Source organism: Colobus angolensis, unplaced genomic scaffold (assembly GCF_000951035.1).
Source record: "Colobus angolensis palliatus isolate OR3802 unplaced genomic scaffold, Cang.pa_1.0 Scaffold174, whole genome shotgun sequence".
Classification (NCBI taxonomy): Eukaryota; Metazoa; Chordata; class Mammalia; order Primates; family Cercopithecidae; genus Colobus; species Colobus angolensis.
This window is the reverse complement of record NW_012114866.1, coordinates 3,141,816-3,154,856: the sequence shown is the minus strand read 5'-3', so window position 1 is coordinate 3,154,856 and position 13,041 is coordinate 3,141,816.

Sequence of the window (13,041 nt, the reverse complement as noted above, 5' to 3'; positions counted from 1 at the left end):
GAGCGCCCCGCCCCGCCCGCTTCCCGGCTCCTGCTTTCCTCCCACCCGGATCTAGGCGCGCAGGGGCCAGGCGGGGACTGAGCCCAGTGGCTCCAGCCGCGCCGTCCTGCCCCCTCCTCCCCCAGGTGAGAAGTGCGCCCTGTTCCGTCTGCCCCCTTTCCTTCCTGTCTCCTTTCAGCTGTAACCTAGGCCCGTGGCCACCTCCCCGTCAGGAACGTACACAAAGAACATGGGATTTGGATTTACACCGATTGTGGCTTTCAGTCCCGGCTGTGTGACCTTGAGCAAATTGCTCAGCCTCTCGGCGTCAGTCTCCTCCTCTCTAAAGTCACTTGGGAGGATTACAGAGAAAGCGTAGAAGGCTTAGCGCGGTGGCTGGTACTGCGCGAGCCCTCAGCTATTTTCACTCCCGACTAGCGGCGATCCGGGCCCGGCCTCTCCCCGCCCCCAGACTCGCCCGACCTGCGCCGGGAGCCGCCCACCTCCAGCCGCCAGAGGGGAGGCGCCCCGGAGCTGCGAAGCTGCAGACCAGCCGATGGTCTCGCGCTCCGATTTCCTCACCGTATGAAATGAAATTCCACAGGGGGATTCGAAAGGAAATGAGACCGGGACTCTCCGTGCTTCTCGGCCCGCCGCCCTTCCTGTCTCGGGGACACGGTTTCTAAATAAGGTTGGGAGGGTGAGAGGGCGGGAGGGGAGAGGCTTGACCTATGACTGGGGACAAGGAAGGCGCGCAACCACAGTGACTCCTCTTTCCCGGCCTCCCGGGCACCCCCTCCCCACCAGCCTGCACCCCTTTTTTTCCTTACTATTCTTCTGCTTCGGTTCCTAGGGATCTGGGGATCGTGCGACCCAGGTTTGAACCCAACTTTCCTGTCTCATTACCAGCCCCCCGCGGCTTTGTGCTGGTCCACCCTATCTCTGCTTTCCAGTCGGCCAGTAAAACTCCCAGCAGGTGGATTCCTCAACCGTTCACTTGTTGCTTGACTGTGTTCAAGCTATGGTGCCTCTCTGAGCCTCAAAGTGGCCAGCTGTAAAGTAGGGAAATTCATGTCTACTTCACACAGTTGTTCTAAGAGTTCAGTGAGATAATGCCTGGAAATCATTTAGCAGTGTCTGACACATAATGAATGCTGAAGAACTTGATGATTGGTGTGTGTGTGTGTGTTTCCAAAACACTAGGGGAGATCAATTCTGGGACAGCCTCGTGCTTTCCAGCCTGGTGCTAAAGACAGCTCTAACAGCCCCAGACTGAGGATCTGGGTAAAAGACTTTTCACCCTCTTCCTGAGATCTTTTTGTCCAACACTTGCCACTGTTTTCCTGGAACTGTTTCATGCATGTTTTTATCCTCCCATTTCAACCAATTCTGTGGCATATGGCAGAGGCTAGGTGCAAGTTGGAAGAATGTCTGTGCCACTCATATGACACTCATATTCTGTTTTGTATTTTTAGTCTTCTTATATTGGCAACGAGACTTGACTGAGGGCAAAAATGGAATCAACTTTTTTTTGGTATTTGGCTTTGTGCCTAGAACTGTATTGGACACGGAGAAGCTGCATTGTCTCCAGTCATCATCATAAACTCCCAATGAAGGAGGTTCCGTTAGCCCCTTATAGAGATTAGGAAACTGAGGCTAGAACCAAAGTAATAGAAAATGACAAGACCAACCAAACCAGGGCACAGAAGAAACTCTTCAAAGATGGAAGGCAGGGCTATTTTCCCAGAAAAATTCCCAGCTGGAAATCAATATACTCAGCAATAGGATTGAATCTCTGTGTGCCTGTGCATGAAACCCTTGGCCTACAGAGATGAATAAACGATCAAATGAACAGATCAAATGATCTATTAATCTTTTGGGTTACAGAGATGAATACATAATCAGATGAATAGATCAAATGAATAGATAATCCTCATCCTTTAGGACCTCACAGGAGGAGGTAAAGGATTAACAAACAACAATAACTTAGTGCGCTAGGGCACAGATAGAGAATAATGGGTGAACTGAAGGTAGAAGTGGCTGAGTCTGGAGGGCTACTCAAAGGGGGATGACCTGCAAGATTTGTAGCTACTCAACAAAGTGAAGTTAGTATGCAATTGTCCCTTCTCATAGAGAAGAGAGGTAGTGGTGGGGTGTGCTTTGTGCTGAAGATATACTTACATGGTTTATTAAACAGTGATGTCACGGAGGAGGACCTGTCCCTCATACAGGGTCTGGCACACAAGGAACATCATTTGTGCTGGGTGAAGGAATACTGTTTCAAATCAATAACAAACCACTCATATAGAACTCTTACTTTCAGACACTGTGTTACATGCCTAACATTCTTTATTTCTCACAGCTTGCAAAAACTGATGCTCTGAGAGGCCAAGCAGTTTGCCCAAGATTACACAGTAAGTCGTGGAGAAGAACTCATGCGTGTCTGCCTGGCCCTAAATTCTGTGTGCATGGTACTGCTCTTGCAGAGGAAACTGCTTCACGCCCAGCCTAATCCATAAAGATAACCCTTTTGTGATCTGGACCTCTTATTCCTAGACCTGGCATCCTGCCTCAGCTTGCTTGAAGCAACTATCTCCTTTGAGAACACATAAAGAAGCCCCTTCCCTATCAGAAGCCTTTTCTGTCAACAGCTTTTCTTTCTAGTGGTGGAACTCATCACCAGTATTTTCCAAAAAAGAAAGCTAGGGGAATCACATTTCAGTCTGAATGTGGAAAGACAACAAAGACCATAACTTAGAGCTAAATCTGAATGGCCCGGAGCCCCTCAGCCTCCCTCTGCTGGAGTGGTTTACACAGTCCACAATCTGCCCCTGGTGACAGGCATGGCATGTTTGTCTTTGTTACGGAAAACACTTCCCGAGGGAGTCCCAGGCAGAGGGATATCCACCCTGTGACATGCACAGCATTTCTGAGAGGAAAATATAGTGACACCTGAATAAAGTGCAGGCCATGGGCCCCTGCTAACTCTGGCTTGAGTGCCTGGGCAGTTTCCTTGGTCCAGCCTCTGAGCAGTAAAGATTCAACTGCTTTGGAGCTGCAGCAAACATGACTTCAACAGGCTCTTGGGCAGTTGGAGGGCTCTCCATTTGTATCTAATAAGAGGCTGGGTTCTTATTAACTCCGGTGATGTGTTAATTTTTCAACCTGACATTTTCTGCTCTAATAGATTCTTGTAATGGTTACTAAATTAAAGGCTGCATTGGAAGACTAACATTTAGGTTAAAATGCATCACCTAAGGGGGTGGAAGCCATAAACATCCTTTCCCTCCTACGGGAAAATATCTCATTTGCAGCTCTTTGCTAACCCAATTAAGTGCTGAAGTAGTTACCCTAGAGCCTGCTTTTTATTTCCTATGAAACAATCCAACTAATCCATATTCAGTAGCTTCCAAGAAAAGTCTTATTCCAACCACTCATGAAGAAACCAGCTTCTTTGAATCTAGATAGAACATTTAGAACTCACAAAGAGCTGTCTTGATGGAAAATGCAAGAAAGTGGTTCATTATTATCCTGCCTGGTTTTTGAGGGAAATAATTCACTGGGACTAAAACCCCGTAAGTATTGGGAATTTACTGTGGAACAACAGAAGCAAAGGAAGATGCCATGACACATTCCATCCGTTTATAAATAGGGTGTTACATCTCCCCCTGCACCCAAACTAGTTATAAAACAAAAATGTGCCTAGTGAGTAAGGTGGAAGGGAACACTGATCTTACTTCGAGCTGAGGAATCAAAGTTCCCAAGAGATTAACACCTATTAAGTGGCAGAGCCAAACTCCCTTAGTCCATTGCACCACTAGCTAGCAGAGAAGAATTGTCACCACAGAGCTCTTGCATTTCAAGGAATAGAAGCTCAAAATTTTTCCTCCTACCCATAAATTTAGCAAGCATTAAATGGTACATCAGACATCCTTATTTATTGGTGGTGATAACACAAAGATGAACAACTAAAAACCTCCATGGAAGGCAAAAAATAATGCAAACACACTGTTACATCCATAGCCTCATTTCATTTCAGTGAAATTGATCAGTCAAGCTATTAACAAATGTTTAGTGATGGGTTATTGTGGACATGCCACTGAGCTGGGTACTAGAGAGTATGCGGACCTGTTAAAGGTGGTTTCTGCCTTCAAGGAGCTTACAGTCACATTGGGGGAGGTTAAGACATGAGACCAAGGGTGAAACAGGTTTTTTATGGTTAAATGCCTTTTGTTGAGCTCTCTTATTTCCTGTTTCCCCTTGTTGTACCTAAGGTTCTGTATTATAAAGTTATTGGGTTGTTTTGTTTTTGTCTCTTTCACTCTCCTCTGAAGTCAGAGGCTGTGTCTTTTTCCCTAGTGTGCTCCTAAACAACATAGAACAATATTACCTGAGCCATAGAAGGCAGTCCGTAGTTATTTGTTTAATACATAAATGAATGGTTCTGGCTATAAGTGATCTGATTATTCAGAAAAAGAGAGCCTGCATTATGAGCCGGGTATAGGCAACCATCCAAATACTCCCTAAGTGGTTCCAGAATGATGGTTAAGTCAAGATTATAAACCGCTCCTCCAAGTCAGGCATGGTGCACGCTTTCAGGTTTCTTTTCAAGTCAGATGTTTTGCCAATTATTTATCTTCCTTTTTATTTGACTGTGTCTATTCTTAAATCTTTTACAGTCAACAAATATCTTTCTTTTTTTCTTTGAGATAGGGTCTCACTCTTTTGCCTAGGCTGGAGTGCACTGGCATGATCGTGGCTCACAACCTCTGCTTTCAGGGCTCAAGTGATCCTCCAGCCTCAGCCTCCTGGGTAGCTGGGACCACAGGTGCGAGCCAACGTGCTATGCTAATTTTAATATTTTTTTGTAGAGACAGGTTTCACCGTATTACCCAGGCTGGTCTTAAACCCTTGAGCTCAAAGTGATCCACCCACCTTGGCTTCCCAAGTGCTGGGATTACAGGCATAAACCACTGCGTCTGGCCTAAAAAAAAAACCTTGACAAAAATTGTTTTTCAGTTCAGAAGCAAATGTGTTTCTCTATTTCATGAATCAGCCTAAGACTTTTTTTTTTCTTTTTTTTTCTGTGAGACGGAGTCTCACTCTGTTGCCCAGACTGGAGTGCAGTAGCACAATCTCGGCTCACTGCAACCTCCACCTCCCAGGTTCACGCCATTCTCCTGCCTCAGCCTCCCAAGTAGCTGCGGCTACAGGCGCCCGCCACCACACCCGGCTAATTTGTTATATTTTTAGTAGAGATGGGGTTTCACCATGTTAGCCAGGATGGAACCTAAGACATTTGTTTTTTTTTTTTTGAGACGGAGTCTCACTCTGTTGCCCAAGCTGGAGTGCAGTGGCCAGATCTCAGCTCACTGCAAGCTCCGCCTCCCGGGTTCACGCCATTCTCCTGCCTCAGCCTCGCGAGTAGCTGGGACTACAGGCGCCCGCCACCTCGCCCGACTAGTTTTTTTTTTTTTGTATTTTTTAGTAGAGACGGGGTTTCACCGTGTTAGCCAGTATGGTCTCGATCTGCTGACCTCATGATCTGCCCGCCTCGGCCTCCCAAAGTGCTGGGATTACAGGCTTGAGCCACCGCGCCCGGCCCCTAAGACATTTTTTAAATCACTGTTTACTACTATAGCTAGTCAACCACTCATCTCATTATTGTCAGCTGAAGCCATTAGGAATCATATATGTCATGAAACAGTTGGTAAAAGCCAGGGTCTCAAGCCAAGGCATTTTAAGTCAAGGAATTACCTGTAATTGATAAGTTTGTAGAAAAATTAGAATGTAAGCTTAGCTTTGAAGGATGGGTAATTTTCCAAGAAACCTTGGGAAGCATGGAAAGGAAGCCACTTTTAATAATATTCGCATAGACACCACTCATTAATTAATGGAGATGAGAAATGAATATGAATGCAAATGATGCTAAATAATGACCAAAGGGTGAACTAGCTACCACATATTGTGTATAAGTATAAACTAGACGAGATAAAGTCCCAGATGGTTTTAAACATGGCCTCAAATTCTTTGACGCTTCTCCTGTTGAAGGACGGAATTTATGTTCTCTCCCCTTGAATCAGGGAGGGTTTGTAACTTCTTCATCCAACAGAGTATGCTGTAAGTGCTACTACATGACTTCCAAAGCTACATCATGAAAGGTCATGCAATTTCTACTTTGTTTGCTGGAAAACTCACTTTGGAGCTCTGAGCAACCTTGTAAATAGTTCAGCTACTCTAAGACTGCCATGAAGGAGAGGCTACATGCAGGTTCTTCATTAGTCCCAGATGAGCCTTTCCTTCAGCCATCCCAAGCCAGGTGCCCAAAATGTGAGGAAAGAAGCCATCTTGAAAGTGGATTCTCTGGCCCCTGCTATTCCTAACCTCTACTGTTGGTGTCATCCCAACATCCTTGCTGTGCCTTTTCCAAATTCCTAACACATAAAATCCATGATGATCATTGTTTTATTCCTATAGGTTTAGGTTGGTTTGTTGGTTAGCAACAAATAACCAGGACAGAATTAAATAGTAAGATATCATAGGAGAGTGTGACTCACCTAGGAAAAGAATGATTATTACCTAAAGATGAATAAAGGGACTTTATAGTCTCTCTTGGGGAGAGGGATAGCATATTTTCAGTTGAATGAGGGACAATTGTGTATTGTGAAGGGAAAGCCTTATTTTGCTATTGTCTTTATTTGGAAGTTAAGTGTGGTTAAAAGAAATGTATATGCATCCCAGGCTGACAGGGAGTAGACTCTACTAGTTTCGTATTATGTTAATCTAGCTAAGGTGAAATGAACGTTCCCAGAATCTCCTTCCTACATGGTTCTAGACTAGGGTAAGCTACAAGAAAAATTAACACAAGACTGGGGAGGTAGATGTGAAGCAGCATTTTTATGCTCTGAAAGTCAGTGCTGGGTACCAGGCACCATGGTGGCTCATGCACACTGTTACTGATCTGCTGGCTCACCTGCTGGCATGGGGTAGCACCCAGGCCTGCAGTTCCTCCAACTCCTGATGATCTCCTTTATTTTCTCTGAGTCCTGGGCTAGGTGCTTGAGTAGTTCTGTTGCTGAGGACTCTAGCTTCTGCAGGTCACCTGCATTATCAAGCTTAGAGGTGGTTAAAGACAGACATGGGATCTAGTTTGTCCCTGTGGGTTCCACTTTGCCCCTGATTTCCTGAACTTCACATCTAGCTTTCCTTTTTGTAAAGGAGTAGTGGTGCAATAAACATATATGTGCAGGTATCTTTATGGTAGAATGATTTATAATCCTTTGGGTATATACCCAGTAATGGGATGGCTGGGTCAAATGGTATTTCTAGTTCTAGATCCTTGAGGAATCGCCACACTGTCTTACACAATGGTTAACTAATTTACACTCCCACCAACAGTATAAAAGTGTTCCTATTTCTCCACATTGTCTCCAGCATCTGTTGTTTCCTGACTTTTTAATGCTCCCCATTCTAACTGGTGTGACATGGTATCTACTTGTGATTTTGATTTGCATTTCTCTGATGACGAGCATTTTTTCACATGTCTGTTGACTGCATAAATGTCTTCTTTTGAGAAGTGTCTGTTCATATCCTTTGTCCACTTTTTGATGGGGTTGTTTGTTTTTTCTTGTAAATTTGTTTAAGCTCTTTGTAGATTCTGGATATTAGTCCTTTGTCAGATGGACAGAGTGTGAAAATTTTCTCCCATTCTGTAGGTTGCCTGTTCACTCTGATTATAGTGCAGAAGCTCTTTAGTTAATTAGATCCCATTTGTGTATTTTGGCTTTTGTTGCCATTGCTTTTGTGTTTTAGTCATGAAATCTTTGTCCATGCCTATGTCCTGAATGGTATTGCCTAAGTTTTCTCCTGGGGATTTTATGGTTTTAGGTCTTACATTTAAGTCTTTAATCCATCTTGAGTTAATTTTTGTATATGGTGTAAGGAAGGGATCCAGTTTCAGCTTTCTACATATGGCTAGCCAGTTTTCCCAGCACCATTTATTAAATAGGGAATGCTTTCTCCATTGCTTGTTTTTATCAGGTTTGTCAAAGACTAGATGGTTGTAGATGTGTGGTGTCATTTCTGAGGCCTCTGTTTTGTTCTATTGGTCTATATATCTGTGTTGGTACCAGTACCATGCTGTGTTGGTTACTATAGCCTTGTAGTATAGTTTGAAGTCAGGTAGCATCGTGCCTCAGCTTTGTTCTTTTTGCTTAGGATTGTCTTGGCTATGTGGGCTCTTTTTTGGTTCCATATGAACTTTAAAGTAGTTTTTTTCCAATTCTGTGAAGAAAGTCATTGGTAGCTCAATGGGGATGGCATTGAATCTACAAATTATCTTGGGCAGTATGGCCGTTTTCATGATATTGATTCTTCCTATCTGTGAGCATAGAATGTTCTTCCATTTGTTTGTATCCTCTTTTATTTCATTGGGCAGTGGTTAGTAGTTATCTTTGAAGAGGTCCTTCACATCCCTTGTAAGTTGGATTCCTATATATTTTATTCTCTTTGTAGTAATTGTGAATGGGAGTTCACTCATGATTTGTTTGTCTGTTCTTCGTGTATAGGAATGCTTGTGATTTTTGCACATTGATTTTGTATCCTGAGACTTTGCTGAAGTTGCTTATGAGCTTAAGGAGATTTTGGGCTGAGACAATGGGGTTTTCTAAATATACAATCATGTCATCTGCAAACAGTCAATTTGACTTCCTCTTTTCCTAATTGAATATCCTGTATTTCTTTCTCTTGCCTGATTGCCCTGGTCAGAAGTTCCAATACTATGTTGAATAGGAGTGGTGAGAGAGGGCATCCTTGTCTTGTGCTGGTTTTCAAAGGGAATGCTTCTAGTTTTTGCCCATTCAGTATGATATTGGCTGTGGGTTTGCCATAAATAGCTCTCATTATTTTGAGATACATTCCATCAACACCTAGTTTATTGAGAGTTTTTAGCATGAAAGGCTGTTGGATTTTGTCAAAGGCCTTTTCTGTATCTATTGAGATAACAATGTGGTTTTTGTCGTTGGTTCTGTTTATGTGGTGGATTACGTTTATTGATTTGCATATGTTGAACCAGCCTTGCATCCCAGGGATGAAGCTGACTTGATCGTGGTGGATAAGCTTTTTGATGCTGCTGGATTCAGTTCACCGGTATTTTATTGAGGGTTTTCACAATGATGTTCATCAAGGATGTTGGTCTAAAATTTTCTCTTTTTGTTGTTTCTCTACCAGGCTTTGGTATCAGGATAATGCTGGCCACATAAAATGAGTTAGGGAGGATTCCCTCTTTTTCTATTGATTGGAATAGTTTCAGAAGGAATGATACCAGCTCCTCTTTGTACCTCTGGTAGAATTCGGGTGTGAATCCATCTGTTCCTGGACTTTTTTTGGTTGGTAGGCTATTAATTATTGCCTCAATTACAGAACCTGTTACTGATCTATTCAGATATTCAGATTCTTCCTGGTTTCGTCTTGGGAGAGTGTATGTGTCCAAGAATTTATCCATTTCTTCTAGATTTTCTAGTTTATTTGCATAAAGGTGTTGATAGTATTCTCTAATGGTAGTTTGTGTTTCTGTGGGATCGGTGGTGATACCCCCTTTATCATTTTGTGTTGTATCTATTTGATTCTGCTCTTTTCTTCTTTATTAGTCTAGCTAGCGGTCTATCTATTTAGTTGATCTTTTCATAAAACCACCTCCTGGATTCACTGATTTTTTGAAGGATTTTTCTATCTCCTTCAGTTCTGCTCTGATCTTAGTTATTTTTCGTCCTCTCCTAGTTTTTGAATTTGTTTGTTCTTGCTTCTCCTGCTCTTTAAATTGTGATGTTAGGGTGTCAATTTTAGATATTTCCTGCTTTTGCTTGTGAAAATTTAGTGCTATAAATTTCCCTCTACACACTGCTTTAAATGTGTCCCAGAGATTCTGGCACTTTGTGTCTTTGTTATCATTGGTTTCAAAGAACAACTTTATTTATGCCTTCCTTTTGTTATGTACCCAGTAGTCATTCAGGGGCAGGTTGTTCAGTTTCCATGTAGTTGTGTGATTTTGAGTGAGTTTCTTAATCCTGAGTTCTAATTTGATTGCACTGTGGTCTGAGAGACAGTTTCTTGTGATTTCTGTTCTTTTACATTTGCTGAGGAGTGTTATACTTCCAATTATATGGTCAATTTTAGAATCAGTGCGATATGGTGCTGAGAAGAATGTATATTCTGTTGATTTGGGGTGGAGAGTTCTGTAGATGTCTATTAGGTCCACTTGGTCCAGAGCTGAGTTCCAATTCTGGATATCCGTGTTAATTTTCTGAATTGTTGATGTGTCTAATATTGACAGTGGAGTGTTAAAGTCTCCTATTATTATTGTGTGGGAGTCTAAGTCTCTTTGTAGGTCTCTAAGAACTTGCTTTATGAATCTGGGTGCTCCTATGTTGGGTCTGTATATATTTAGGATAGTTAGCTCTTCTTCTTGAATTGATCCCTTTATCATTATGTAATGGCCTTCTTTGTCTCTTTTGATCTTTGTTGGTTTAAAGTCTGTTGGTCTAAAGTTGGTTTATCAGAGACCGGGATTGCAAACCTGCATTTTTTTGTTTTCCATTTGCTTGGTAGGTCTTCCTCCATCCATTTATTTTGAGCCTATGTATGTCTTTGCCCGTGGATGAGTTCCCTGAATACAATACATCGATGGGTCTTGACTTTTTATCCAATTTGCCAGTCTGTGTCTTGTAATTGGAGTATTTAGCCCATTTACATTTAAGGTTAATATTGTTATGTGTGAATTTGATCCTGTCATTATGATGCTAGCTGGTTATTTCACCCATTAATTGATGCAGTTTCTTTATAGTGTCAATGATCTTTACAATTTGGCATCTTTTTGCAGTGTCTGGTACTGGTTGTTGCTTTCCATGTTGAGTGCTTCCTTCAGGATCTCTTGTGAGGCAGGCTTGGTGGTGACACAATTTCTCAGCATTTGCTTGTCTGTAAAGGGTTTTATTTCTTCTTCACTTATGAAGCTTAGTTTGACTGGATATGAAATTCTGGGTTGAAAATTCTTTCCTTTAAGAATGTTGAATATTGGCCCCCACTCTCTTCTGGCTTGTAGGGTTTCTGCGAAGAGATCTACTGTTAGGCTGACGGGCTTCCTTTTGTGGGTAACCTGACCTTTCTCTCTGACTGCCCTTAACATTTTTCCTTCATTTCAACTTTGGTGAATCTGACAATTATGTGTCTTGGGGTTGTTCTTCTTGAGGAGTATCTTTGTGGTGTTCTCTCTATTTCCTGAATTTGAATGTTGGCCTGTCTTGCTACGTTGGGGAAGTTCTCCTGGATAATATCCTGAAGAGTGTTTTCTAACTTGGTTCCATTCTCCCCATCACTTTCAGGTACATCAGTCATACGTAGATTTGGTCTTTTCACATAGTCCTATATTTCTTGGAGGCTTTGTTCATTTCTTTTCACTCTTTTTTCTCTAATCTTCTCTTCTTGCTTTATTTCATTAATTTGATCTTCAATCACTGATATCCTTTCTTCCACTTGATCAAATCAGCTATTGAAGCTTGTGTATGCTTCACGAAGTTCTCGTACTATGGTTTTCAGCTCCATCAGGTCATTTAAGCTCTTCTCTTCACTGGGTATTCTAGCTAGCCATTCGTCTAACCTTTTTTCAAGGTTTTTAGCTTACTTACAATGGGTTAGAACATGCTCCTTTAGCTCAGAGAAATTTGTTATTACTGACCTTCTGAAGCCTACTTCTGTCAACTTGTCAAACTCATTCTCCATCCAGTTTTGTTCCCTTGCTGGCAAGGAGTTGTGTTCCTTTGGAGAAGAAGAGGCGTTCTGGTGTTTGGAATTGTCAGCCTTTCTGGTCTGTTTTCTCTCCATCTTTATAGTTTTATCTACCTTTGGTCTTTGATGTTGGTGACCTATGGATGGGGTTTTGGTGTGGATGTCCTTTTTGTTGATGTTGATGCTATTCCTTCCTGTTTGTTAGTTTTCCTTCTAACAGGCCCCTCAGCTGCAGGTCTGTTGGAGTTTGCTGGTGGTCCACTCCAGACCCTGTTTGCAGGGGTATCACCAGAGGAGGCTGCAGAACAGCAATATTGCTGCCTGTTCCTTCCTCTGGAAGCTTCATCCCAGAGGGGCACTCGCCTGTATGAGGTGTCTGTCAGCCCCTACGGGGAGATATCTCCTTGTCAGGCTACACAGGGGTCAGGGACCCACTTGAGGAGGCAGTCTTTCCATTATTGGAGCTGGAACGCTGTGCTTGGAGAACCACTGCTCTCTTCAGCGCTGTCAGGCAGGGACGTTTAGGTCTCTAGAAGCTATCTGCTGCCATGCTGCCATTTGTTCAGATATGCCCTGCCCCCAGAGGTAGAATCTAGAGAGGCAGTAGGCCTTGATGAGCTGCAGTGGGCTCTGCCCAGTTTGAGCTTCCCTGCCGCTTTGTTTACACTGTGAGCATAGAACCACCTACTCAAGCCTCATCAACGGTGGACCTCCCCCCACTAAACTCCAGCATCCCAGGTTGATCTCAGACAGCTGCGCTAGCAGCGAGCAAGACTTGTGGGCATGGGACCCACCAAGCCAGGCACAGGAGGGAATCTCCTGGTCTGCCAGTTGCGAAGACCATGGGAAAAGCATAGTGTTTGGGCAGGAGCATACCGTTCCTCCAGGTACAGTCACTCACAGCTTCCCTTGGCTACCACAGGGAAATCCCGCAATCCCTTGCACTTCCTGGGTGAGGGGACATCCCACCCTACTTCAGCTCACCCTCCATGGGCCGCACCCACTGTCCAACCAGTCCCAATGCGATGAACCAGGTACCTCAGTTGGAAATGCAGAAATCACCCATCTTCTGTGTGGATCTTGCTGGGAGCTGTAGACAGGAGCTATTCCTATTCTGCCATCTTGGAAGCAACCCCCCCTCAGTGAATATTTCTTAAATGAATAAATCGATATAGTACCTACTATTAATCTCCCGATTTTGCAGATGAGGAAACAGAGTATCTGATAGATTGAGAAACTTGCCTGAGGTCCCACAATAAATGGCTGAGTTGATATTCCAAC